The sequence below is a fragment of the Camellia sinensis genome, chromosome 2 (genome assembly GCF_055761805.1).
Source record: "Camellia sinensis isolate YWXY chromosome 2, ASM5576180v1, whole genome shotgun sequence".
Lineage (NCBI taxonomy): Eukaryota > Viridiplantae > Streptophyta > Magnoliopsida > Ericales > Theaceae > Camellia > Camellia sinensis.
Window position 1 is genome coordinate 152,578,649 of NC_138962.1, and position 11,756 is coordinate 152,590,404.

At 33.4% G+C, this 11,756-nt stretch overlaps 2 long non-coding RNA genes and 1 pseudogene across 2 annotated transcripts; all 3 read left to right on the forward strand.

The window, feature by feature from the left end:
* The first annotated feature begins 2,738 nt into the window (after positions 1-2,738).
* On the forward strand, positions 2,739-4,244 carry LOC114315529 (uncharacterized). The gene is made up of 3 exons (XR_014360474.1): positions 2,739-3,036; positions 3,168-3,306; positions 3,905-4,244. It is a non-coding gene; the product is annotated as an uncharacterized LOC114315529 (long non-coding RNA).
* A 506-nt stretch (positions 4,245-4,750) lies between these two features.
* On the forward strand, positions 4,751-5,199 carry LOC114308331 (cytochrome P450 90D2 pseudogene; annotated as a pseudogene).
* Positions 5,200-5,633: 434 nt separating this feature from the next.
* Positions 5,634-6,945, forward strand: LOC114264085 (uncharacterized). Its single transcript, XR_014360473.1, has 3 exons — positions 5,634-6,124; positions 6,220-6,317; positions 6,905-6,945. It is a non-coding gene; the product is annotated as an uncharacterized LOC114264085 (long non-coding RNA).
* Positions 6,946-11,756: the final 4,811 nt, after the last annotated feature.

Here is an 11,756-nt window from a genome sequence, read left to right on the forward strand (position 1 = left end):
GCTCGAGCGTCAAACCGCCGCTCGAGCGGAGAGACCAAAACCTGGGCAAAATTTCAAAGCTTTAAAACACAACCAACTAATTCCCAACTTGCCCAACACAACCCAAAACTCTAAAACAAAGAGTAAGGGATAGAAATGAGAATAAGACAACAACGAATCTACGGAACTGAGTCCAGATTACAGTTAAACAACAACAGGGAATACCGGGATCGCTATAGAAACTCTGATAAATGGAAGAATGTGGAACTTTTATATATCAATGCATGTCTATATTGATGGGTTTAATGTTGTTATTTTGAGGGCGTTACAAAAACGGTACCGTTTAAGGAATAGAAGTCGTTTTTTTAACGCCTTCACATGTGTTACAATGTTATTCCTCCCTCTCTCTTAGCTTTGTGAGAATCAAAACCGTTCTCACTGTCTCTCTCTTCAGGCCCTCATTTGGAATCTGGAAACCTTCAGTTTCAGAGAAACCAATCCCCCAAATCTCTTACTCACTCCATCGCTTTCTCTCTCTCTCTAAACCCTTCAGTCTCAGAGATTAAGATTCAACCTTCTTCAGCTCGGTTTCATCTCAGATCCAATCTCAAAGTGATTTCGATTTCGAAGTTCTCTTTCTCTTGATTTCGAAGTTCTCTCTCTCTCGATTTCGAAGCTCCATCGCCATCACCATCACCACCGTTGACTAAGGTGAGCACCACTGTCTACAATCTCAATTTCGTATTCTTCTCTCTCTCAAGTCGATTCTTCTCCTAGGGTTTATATATGTTTAAGATTTCAGATCTGAGATTTCTCATTCAAAAATATATGTTTCAGATCTGAGATTTCTCATTCAAAAATATGTTTGGGATTTGAGATTTCTTATTCAAAAACATATGTTTTGGATATGAGATTTCTCATTCAAAAATATGTTTGAGATCTGGAATTTCTTATTCAAAAACACATGTTTCAGATCTGAGATTTCTCGTTCGAAAATATATGTTTATGATTTGAAATTTCTCATTAAAAATTTTCATTCGAAACAATATCCTTTTAGATATGAGATTTTCATTCTAAAATACATGTTTCCTCATAAATCCCTGTGGTCCTTGTAGTACGAAATTAACAGAAACCCTTAATTCAAAAATAAGAGTGTGTGAAGCTCATGCATTATTTAGGCATGTGGTGTTGTGCTGGAACTAATTTAAGGGGGCAAAATTGCTTAATGCTCTTTTCCAATATATATATTTTTTCATTTTTCATCTTCTTATCTGTGTTTCACTCCAACCTCCACCTCACCACCTCGCAGCCATCTCTGTGCACTCTGTCTCTCTCTGCGTGGTTGTGTGTGTGGTATGAGACCAGAGGCAAGTGGTATCATTGGAGATCTCTGGTATCATTTTTTAATGATTTGGTTTGTTTTGGTGTACTTTGGAGATCTGTCGTATCATTTTTTAATGATTTGGTTGTTTCTATTTCAGCTTTGACTTTCTCTTCTCAAGACTACACAGGGGCATCCTATGGTGAGAGTCCTGTCTTTTGAGAGCATTTTTATACTTATGCAGTCTTTGTTTGGTTGCTGAGAAAATGTAGATGTAAAGAAACTAGGGTTGAATTTAAATTATTGCTCTGCTTTGTTAGAAGGAAATATAGGAAAGGAAATTTATTGAAATATGATGTTAGGTTTGTCACGATTTTGGCTCCCAAATAGCCAAGAATCTAGCAGCCAACAAGTTTTGGCTGATTTGAAATTATTTTATTATTATTTTTTAAATCATGGAGTTTTTTTGCTTGTTGAAACAAAAAGAACATGAATTGTAGGAGTTAAGAGTTGACATTTAATTTATTATTTTCCTAGGAATTTCTAGTAATTGCATGGAGGGTCAGGTTTTGAGAGTTTAAGTTTGTCAGATTAGTTAGCAAGGGGTGGAGCTTGAAGAAGCGAAGCAAACTTATAGTAACAACATATTATATTTTTTTAAGCCCCCTAATTAATGCTATAATTTTGATAGTTGGTGGAACTTAAAAATGGGGAAACATACAATGGGCATTTGGTGAATTGTGATACTTGGATGAATATCCATCTTCGTGAAGTCATATGTACCTCAAAGGTATTTTTTGTTTTTTAATCAATTTTGTCCCTTTGCTTATTTATGAGTTTTTGTTGAACCTAAAACTGAAAATTCAATGCAGGATGAGATAGGTTTTGGAGAATGCCAGAATGCTACATTCGGGGGAATACAATAAAGTATCTTTGAGTTCTAGATGAGGTTTGTTAAATTTTGAACATTTTTTAATATCTGAAGTCATATGCTTTAGGTTCAAATCCTTATTTACATTTTATACAATTTTCCAAAATATGTACGTAAGTTGATTCTAGTGTTATTTTCCATTGGTTTTCTGTCTTAGTAAATGCTTGATTACGTTTCTTGTTTGTTGTAAAATAAATAATTAAAGCCTTTATTATCACTTTATCAGTGAACTGGAGAGGTTTATTTCATGCCATTTCTTGAAGTGGTTACTTTGAAGATTGTTTTTGTCATAGCCAAACATCCTTTTTTGTCAGGGTGGAATATCTTTCTGAAGCAGCCCCTTCTAAGTTTCTGTTCTTAATTTCACAGAATGGTTGTGGCATTTGCTATTTATTTATTTTTTTCTACAAATGATATAGGAACAATTTTATTTAATGGAAAAAGAACAATGATGTCAAGCCTTATACTGCAAATTTAATGCAAATTTAACTATTTTGAAATTTCAGTTTGATGTAAAATCTCCTTGCCCTCATTCTTTATTTTGAGTATAATTGTATGCATTGTTGTTTGTCCTTATATAACATGAACATATATAATTTTATTTTACCATTCTCTTTTCTTATTTTGGCCTTTTTCATATCAAAGCTATCCCAGTTATAGATTGTGTTCAAATTTTTTCGAACTTCATATATGTTGTTAAAAGTTTTATATCTCAAAATTCAGCAGGTTGACCTAACAGAATCTTGTGGAAGAGCATGAATTTGTTTTTGATGTAGTGCTGAATGAAGAGGTCTCAAATGATGAGGTGGGTACGCTGCACAAGAAAAAATAAGAAACTAAAATGAAAATACAAGCTACTTATGGTTTTGATGTGATGGAAATAATTTATTAGGCCATTTGGCATTAGTTAATCTTGGTTTTCTTATCTTTCCATAGGTTTATCACGAAACTGTGGAGCCCATTGTTCCAATAATTTTTCAGCGGACCAAAGCAACTTCTTTTGCATATGGGCAAATTGGTAAATATAGCTTTGTTCATATCTCTGATGAAATCTGTTGCAACCTTTCTAAATCGGGTAGTCAAGAGATTGTCATTCCTCAATTTTTTTGTACTAATCATTACTTACTGGCGGTTTACCTGGGCACCCTTGTTGTGGAACTTCATTCTAGCATATAGAATTGCGATTTTTTTTATGCTTGCTCATTATTGGGCTGCTTTACACTGCTTTAATCACAGTTTGCAACAGGTACTCAAATTGTAGAAGAGGAGGAGTTGTAGAAGATCGCCAATCCCACTTCCTTTAGGCACTCTTGGATGACCTTTTCTCTGCGAAACCATCTCCTTCATCTCCTGTGCTTACTCAGACCACCCTGAGACCTTCATGGACCGACGTCGTCACATGTATGTCTATGTTTGATAGAGTTTATCTGAGTTCTTTATTTTTTATTTTGAGAATCTATTTTAGATTGTTTAGACTTTTACTAATAGTTTAAATAAGTTTAAAAAAATTAATTATTTAAAAATTGATAGATGAGTTTCCTTTTTAATTATTAATTTTTAACTTACAATAAGCTGCACTAAACTGGCTAGACTCAAAACCCACATAATAGCTTGATTAAGATGAAACCAAGTTTGGGGATTACATGAATTATGATAGAAATTTTTATTTGTAGGTATGGGAAGGTGTTCAAGTCACATTTATTTGGAAGTCCTACAATTGTGTCCACAGATGCAGAAGTGAGTAGATTTGTTTTGCAAAGTGATGGCAAGGCTTTTGTGCCTTCTTACCCCAAATCTCTCACTGAGTTGATGGGTAAGTCTTCTATATTGCTCATCACTAGAAGCTTGCAAAGGAGAATTCGTGGCCTCATAGGGTCTTTCTTCAAATCCTCATATCTCAAAGCGCAGATCCCCCAAGACATGCACAAGTATCTCCAACAATCTATGAAGGATTGGAGAGATGATCACCCCATATACATCCAAGATGAAGCAAAAAATGTTCTCTCTCTCTCTCTCTCTCTCTCTCTCTCTCTCTCTCTTCCTAAAAGAAAAATGAGTGCTATTTCTCTAGTTTCTCTTGATGCTTATTCTTGTAATCAGAAATATTAAAAAGAATTTAAATGGATGGTGCAAATTTAATTTTTTTGATGAATGATGTGATGTGTCCTAATGAATTTTAAATTTATACATTTTAAATTTTGATAATTTGTTTGAGTAATTTTTCTGAAGAAGTAGCATTTCTAATTTACTGGCTTTTAGCTAATAATTTTACAAGGAACCCAATAACATGATTTCGTATGAATTATTTTACCTGATAAACTAAGATCATAATAACTATCCTTAATAGTCCAAAGTAATGATAAACCATATTACATACATAGTAATTATGTTCCCTAATCCTCATTAATATATTAGTAAGAGTAATAATTATGTTTCTAAACCCTTAAAGATGTTACTTATACTAAAGAAGATGTTCTATCCAGATTGCTTTTCAAGTACTAGTGAAGGCATTGGTTAGCATGGATCCAGGAGATGAAACGGAGTTTCTAAAGAAACAATTTCAAGAATTCATGGCTGGTCTCATATCTTTACCAATTAACATACCTGGAAGTAGACTCCACAAGTCATTACAGGCAAGTTAATTATATAGTCACATTAATTTCTTTATTTTTCTTATTTTACACTATTATGAGAAATTAATAATAAATTTGAAGATGGGTTGCTTCAGGCAAAGAAGAAAATGGTTGAATTAGTACATAAAATCATTGAAGCGAAAAAGAAGAACAGAGGTAGATCAGAAATTGCAAAAGATGTAGCTGATGTTTTGCTGAATGATGCAAGTGAAGAGCTAAATGACGATCTAATTTCAGATAATATGATAGATTTGATGATACCGGGCGAGGATTCAGTTCCGGTTCTCATCACTCTTGCTGTTAAATACCTTTCAGATTGCCCGGTCGCTCTCTAACAATTAATAGTATGCCATTTCTTTTCTTTTTTCTAACCAATTTTCATTAATGTGAATATATAAAAAGTTGTAAAAATGTGTGTTTTTTTAGTTGAATAATTTTTTGAAATAATATAATTTTGTTGTTGACCCAACTTGAGCTATTATTATTGTTGTCCACTGTAACATTCTTGGAAGTCTACATTTTATCAAGGAGTGTACTTAAATGTTATTTTGTCGAATCTCAATTCAAATTTTTTACCAGCTTCACTGTCTTTTTTTTTTTTTTTTTGGTTCCTTTGTCCTTTTAGAGCTTTCCACAAGTTTTAAAATTGCCCTCGGGCTCCACCTCACTTGTGTTGTTACAGTAATAATAAATAATCAATTTTAAATCAGTGTTCCTTAAAATAAATTTTATTTTATTTTTGAAATAACTTAGATGATATGGATTATAATTTTATAGTACCATCCTAATCACAATGTATCAAGTATTTGTTACAAATAGAAATAGTTGTTAATTAACTATTTGTTAGTTTCACATTATGCTTGGTTGATAATTGGCAGGAGGAGAACTTGAAACAGAAGAGACTCAAAGATGAGCTCAGAGAGCCACTGTGTTGGACTGATTATTTATCTCTTCCATTCACCCAAACCGTATGTTCTTCATTATTATTCACCAAAAACTAACTAATAATAACAAATTATCAATAAATAAATAAAAATTGTTTTCCCTTAGAGCATTTATATTAAATCATAGAAAAAATGTTAATTGTTAATTGAATAATTATAACAGGTAATTACAGAAACTCTAAGGATGAGAAACGTAATTGTAGGAGTCACTACAAGAAAAACAGGATATTGGTAAATGATATCCATTCTTTCAATCAACTAAACTTAAATGGAAGCCCACTTGGGAGGACAAGAAAAGGGTTGCTGCAACACATTGGTAAATGATATCCATTCTTTCAATCAACTTTAAACCTTGAGAAGTGCAGTTGACAATTCAAGTGCTAACTTTTGTTCAACTTTCTATGTCTGAAGTTGCAGGATTTGATGAGAGAAGATTTGAGAAATTTTTTTTAGAGTCCCTTTTGCTTTCCTGATCCTAAAATGGCTACAGTGCTCTTTCCCTCATTAAGGTAATGCTTTTGATAATTTTGTAGTTTGTTTTAATGCATACGGTTGGTCTTGTATTCTTGTATTTCATTTTGATACAGATTGGGCATCACCTAATTTGGCCAACATTTCCTCTCTCAGATACCTCTTTTCCCATTTTTGTAGCTTGGTTTAAGAATTGTTGAGCACATTGGACATACAGAGACTAATATATGTAATGCAAGATGGTAGTTTTGGTTAATAAGAAGTCATACCCCGCTCTTGAAAATTGAAAATAGTGAGGAATCTTAATAAATTTTACTTGCAGGTCAAGGTGTGATGTGTGTTCTTTGTATTTTGTGCTTTGTATCCCATTCAACACTGTTAGGGCCCAATGACTAAATTTTGTGCATTTTTTCTATTTGTGCCTTGGAATTTATATGAGTAAGCTTGGGCTTCATTTGGCCTCACTGTCTGTAGAGAGAGGGGATAATACTTTCCTTTTATGTTATGCTGCATTATGAAATGACACCTACGTTGCTATTTTTATTGATATGTGATATAAGTATTGCTGCCTGAATTATGAAAAAATCCACCAAAGTAACATTTGTTTATCGATGTGATGTGGCAGGCTCGACGCATGATATTGTTATTCTAACCACTAATTCTTGAGGTCGTAATTTGTGAGTATTATGATTGTTGTCACGTTAGGTCATAATAACTCGTAGAGACTTGAGTGTCTAGGAAAAATCTCCCCAACTGTCGATCAATTTTATGGTGGAACATAGAAATTAGTTGCAAACTCCTCGCAGAGGGCTTCTTCTATGTTATAAAAATTAATTGTCAATTATTTTCTTGTCTCCACATTGAATATTTTCACATGTGGTAGCTATACTTACTCGGGAGAAGCAAGTGAAGAGTTTGACAGGGATGATAATACTTTGACACTCATAAAACCATCTCCTATGCCTTCAAAGGATATTCGAAGTCCACTTGAAGTCGGATCAGTACACGGTGGAAACAACGGGGTATCGAACGTTGATTTGGAAGAAGACAAGACAGAATAATTTGAAACCCAACTCTGTTTGATTGTGAGAAGCTATTTAACTTCGAATGATCATCCTGATGGATATGAAGTTGCTACATGTAGAATTTATGTGAGAGGAGAGGGAAAAAGCCATTAGAGGGAATATGATGAAGCTTTGTTCTTTTACTTTTTCCCCCCCTCTAATTCTTTTTATCTTGTTTAATTGGATTATATCGTACTGTATGGTTCCAAATGTATCATCTGTTGCATATAGTTTAGGCTCATCTTTGGATATAGTTGGAAGACACGTGGTATTTTTAATATTATAAGCCATATTAGTGTGCTTTCTATTCCTTTAAATTTTTTTGGGCAAATTACACTTCTTGACAATTTTGATTTTAATTGATGTATTTAAAGTCTGAATTGTTGCTATTCTTAGGTATGCAATGCATTGTTTCTTATTTTTAATTTTGTTTTCAAGCTTAGTTTATTTATTATTTTAATAAACATCAATTATTAGTTCTTAATAATTGTTTGACAGGTATTTTTTTTGTTCAACCATATAAAATTAACAAAATTTAAAAATTAAAAAAAAAGGCTATGGCGGCATTTAAAAAACGTCACTATATCCCACCCCAATGGCTAGATTTTTAAAATGTATAAATGCCTATGCCGACATTTTCAAAAACGTCGCTAAATTTCATAGTGATGTCATAGTAGTTAAGTAGGACATTTGGCGCCGTTTTTAAAAATGCCGCTTATACTAATATAACGACGTTTTTCAAACGTCATAAAGTTATAGCGACGGCCGCGTCATCGGCGTTTGGTACTAAACGTCACCAAAAGAATTAGCTACGTTTTTAGTACTTAAAAAACGCCGCTAAAAGTGGATTGTCCAGCAGTGTTAGTATTAAGACATCAATAAAATAGATAAAAAAATATAAAATATAAAAGAAAATTTATTTGATCTCTGCAATGCACATAATTTAACATATTCTGTATTATTTATTTATTTTTAAATTGAGATAAATTTTTTTTCAAATATCATAATAATTAAATTGAAAATACTTTTCATAAAAAAAGAAGGTATTTCTCAAATAAAGTTGATATAAAATTGGTTATTATAATTAAAATTAAGTTTGTGTAATACTTTATATGTAAATAGAAAAGATATGCTGATGTGACTTTTTAAACAAAATGTAAACCTTAAAATGTGCCACATAAGAAAGAAAAAAAAACACTACTTATATATATATATATATATATTTGGAGCACATATTTATTTTATTTTATTTTTTAATTTTGTGTATCATTGTGCTACAATCTTAAAACATATTCTGAGAAGAAAAAAGAAAGAAATATATACCTATTTTCTTTACTCGTCTCTATATAGTAATAATAAATTGATAACCTAATTAATTGGAATGCTATTTTTTTTCCTTAAAAGACTCTATTTTGAGGTGGACATTGCTATGTGGGCAGATGAGAAGTGACAGTAACAATGGAAGCAGAGAAGAAGTGAATTGAGAATCAAGAACTACCTAAGAGTGAACATTTTTGTTATTTAGGATTGATTATCACAACGATTGAGAAGATTGGACCAGATGTGGTCCATAGAATTAAGGTGGGGTGGCTTAAGTGGACGAGTGTGTTTGGAGTACTGTGCAATAGATGAGTACCCACTAGACTTATAGGAAAGTTCTGTAGAAACATCTATTAGACCAGTGATGCCGTATGGGACAGAATGTTGGGTAATGTAGAAACAACATGTAAATAAGATCAGTGTTCTTGAGATAAGGATGTTCAGGTGGATGTATGGCAAGACTAGAAAGGACAGAGTTAAAAATAAGTATATTCGTGAATGGGTAGGAGTAACACTAATATAAGATAAGCTGAGAGAGAATAGATTGAGAGAGTTTAACCATATAAAACGGAGACCAACAAAGGTGGTAATAAAGAGATGTGATACAGTGATAGTAGAGGGAAGTGTTAGGGAAAGGGCATATCTAGATTGACATGAGCTAGTGTAATAAATAGAGATATGCATTTCCTTAATTTTACTAACCAAATGGCCTCTGATAGAGTCTAGTGGAAAAGAAATATTCATATAGCTGACCTCATTTGAAGGGACTTAAGGTTTGGTTTGGTTTGCCAATAATGCCCTTAGTGTTTGAGCGTTAAATACATTTAAAGTAAGGATGTTCTGGACAATTAACCTATCTAAGCCCTCAAACCTAATATGTGATGTGAAATTTTCAACATAATTACTTTTTTGCCCTTCTATTTTGTTGACATTGAAACAAAATTTTGCCTCATTCACTATTTTCTAGCTCTTTTTTTTTTGGAATTTTAGTGTTTGGGAAGTTTGCTAGTTTAGTAGAGTTTGGATCCTCTGTCGTGGCTCTCTGCAGTGGTCTTTGCCATGCTCCAAAACGATGTCATTTTGTTTTTGTTTTTTTTTGTTTTTTTTGTTTCTTTCTTTTTTTCTCTCACCGATCTCTCAAAGGATTGTGAGCTCTCACCTGAACCACAAACGAAACCCAAATTCAAAATGGACTCAAAAGAAGAAGATAAGAAGTGCATTCTACTTGAAGCTCACATTCTTCATCAACAAAGCCTTAGCTCTCGTCTCACCGATCTGACTCTTTCTGATTTGTTAGGACCCTACTTGTTATCGAATTCCGTGGACAAACTTGAGTGTCATTGAGTTGTAATTTTCTTATGTTTTTTGGTCTTCCCGCTCGAGCAGGGAAAGTGGTGCTCGAGCGGAGATTCCACCCTCACAGTGTTTTGGCTTGTCTGCAAAATATACTGAGTGCTGTGTTTTTACACTCAAGTGTGAACCCTAATTTGGAACACGTGATATAGAGTCCCCGCTCAAGCATCCATTCCCACGCTCGAGCGGACCTCACGATCTCAGCTTCTATAAAACCTCAAGTTGCTCCAAATCTAGGGTTACGTTTTCTAGATCTTCTTTAAGGGTTTTTGGGTTTTCTTTTGGGGATATTTTTCTGGTTTTCCTTGATGTTTGATTGAGTTTAAACTCATGTTTTTATAAGCACACATCAAGGAGTTTTTTTGATCTTCTTTGAGAGTACTTTTCTTTGGTGGAATCCTAAGATTCAAGCACAGAGTAATCAAAGGAGTTTGATGTTGTGTGCAGTCGTTGATTCGACAATAGATTTTGTGGATTCAACATCAATATAATCAATTCCAAGATGAAGGTTGCGGTGAAAGATATACAGAAGATTTGAAGACAAATTGAAAGCGTTTGGGTAATTTGTTTGGTATCCTTGTAATCTTTCTTTCTTCAGTAGTGGATTGATTTGTAGTGTTTCACCCGTGGTTTTTTTTATCACAATTGGAGGTGCTCCAATTGTGATTTTTTTCACCAAAAAATCGTTTGTGTTGATTTATTGTTTCAGAAACAATAATCTAAATCACATTCATATTTGCTTGATAATTTAGATTGTTAGTTTTAGTTGTTTGGGAATTGGTACAATTAATTCTTGATCTAATCACGAAACACTTAGGTTTTCCAATTGGTATCAGAGCGGGTCACTCTTTGTTTTTATCAAAACTGTAGTAGTATGATTTTGTGTGATTAATGATATGGATTCAATTCGCGAAGGTAACTTGACCCATAGACCTCCGTTACTTGATGGTACAAACTATTCTTATTGGAAAGTTCGTATGAGAGCGTTTTTAAAATCTATCGATGAGAAAGTTTGGCACTGTGTGATCTATGGATGGAGTGAACCTATTGTCACCTTTGATGGTGTTGATATTCCCAAACCCCTTGATAAATGGGATGCATTTGACTATCAAAACTCAAGTTGGAACAGTAAAGCTCTCAATTCCTTGTTTTGCTCTGTCATACCTGAGGAGTTTTTGTCATATTTGCACGTGTGAGGTAGCAAAAAAGGCTTGGGACATTCTTGAAATGATTCACGAGGGTACTACTTCTGTTAAAAGGTCAAAACTTCAATGTCTCACCTCTGCCTTTGAAACTCTTTTTATGCGTGATGATGAGATGTTTGATGATTTTTATGCTAAACTTAGTAACATCGTGAATTCCTGTTTCACACTCGGTGAAAAAATCCCTGAAGCTAAGGTTGTTAGAAAAATTTTGAGGTCTTTACCCGAGAGGTTCCAATCAAAAGTGACAGCTATTGAGGAGGCTTAGAATGTTGATACCCTCAAGCTTGATCAGCTGGTTTGAAACTTGTAGACTTATGAAGCCCACCAGATTTCCAAGAAAAAACAAAAAGATAGTGTGGCTTTCACTAGTGCTCATGAGACTGCAAAAACTCCTGAGACTAAGTTTGATCTAGAGTCTGAGATGATGGCTATGTTTACTAAACAGTTCAAAAAAAATTTAAAGAAAAGGAAGCCTAATTCTAGGGACCCTATTTCAAAAGCTAAGAGTAATGAAAAACCCAAAACTTATAGCGAT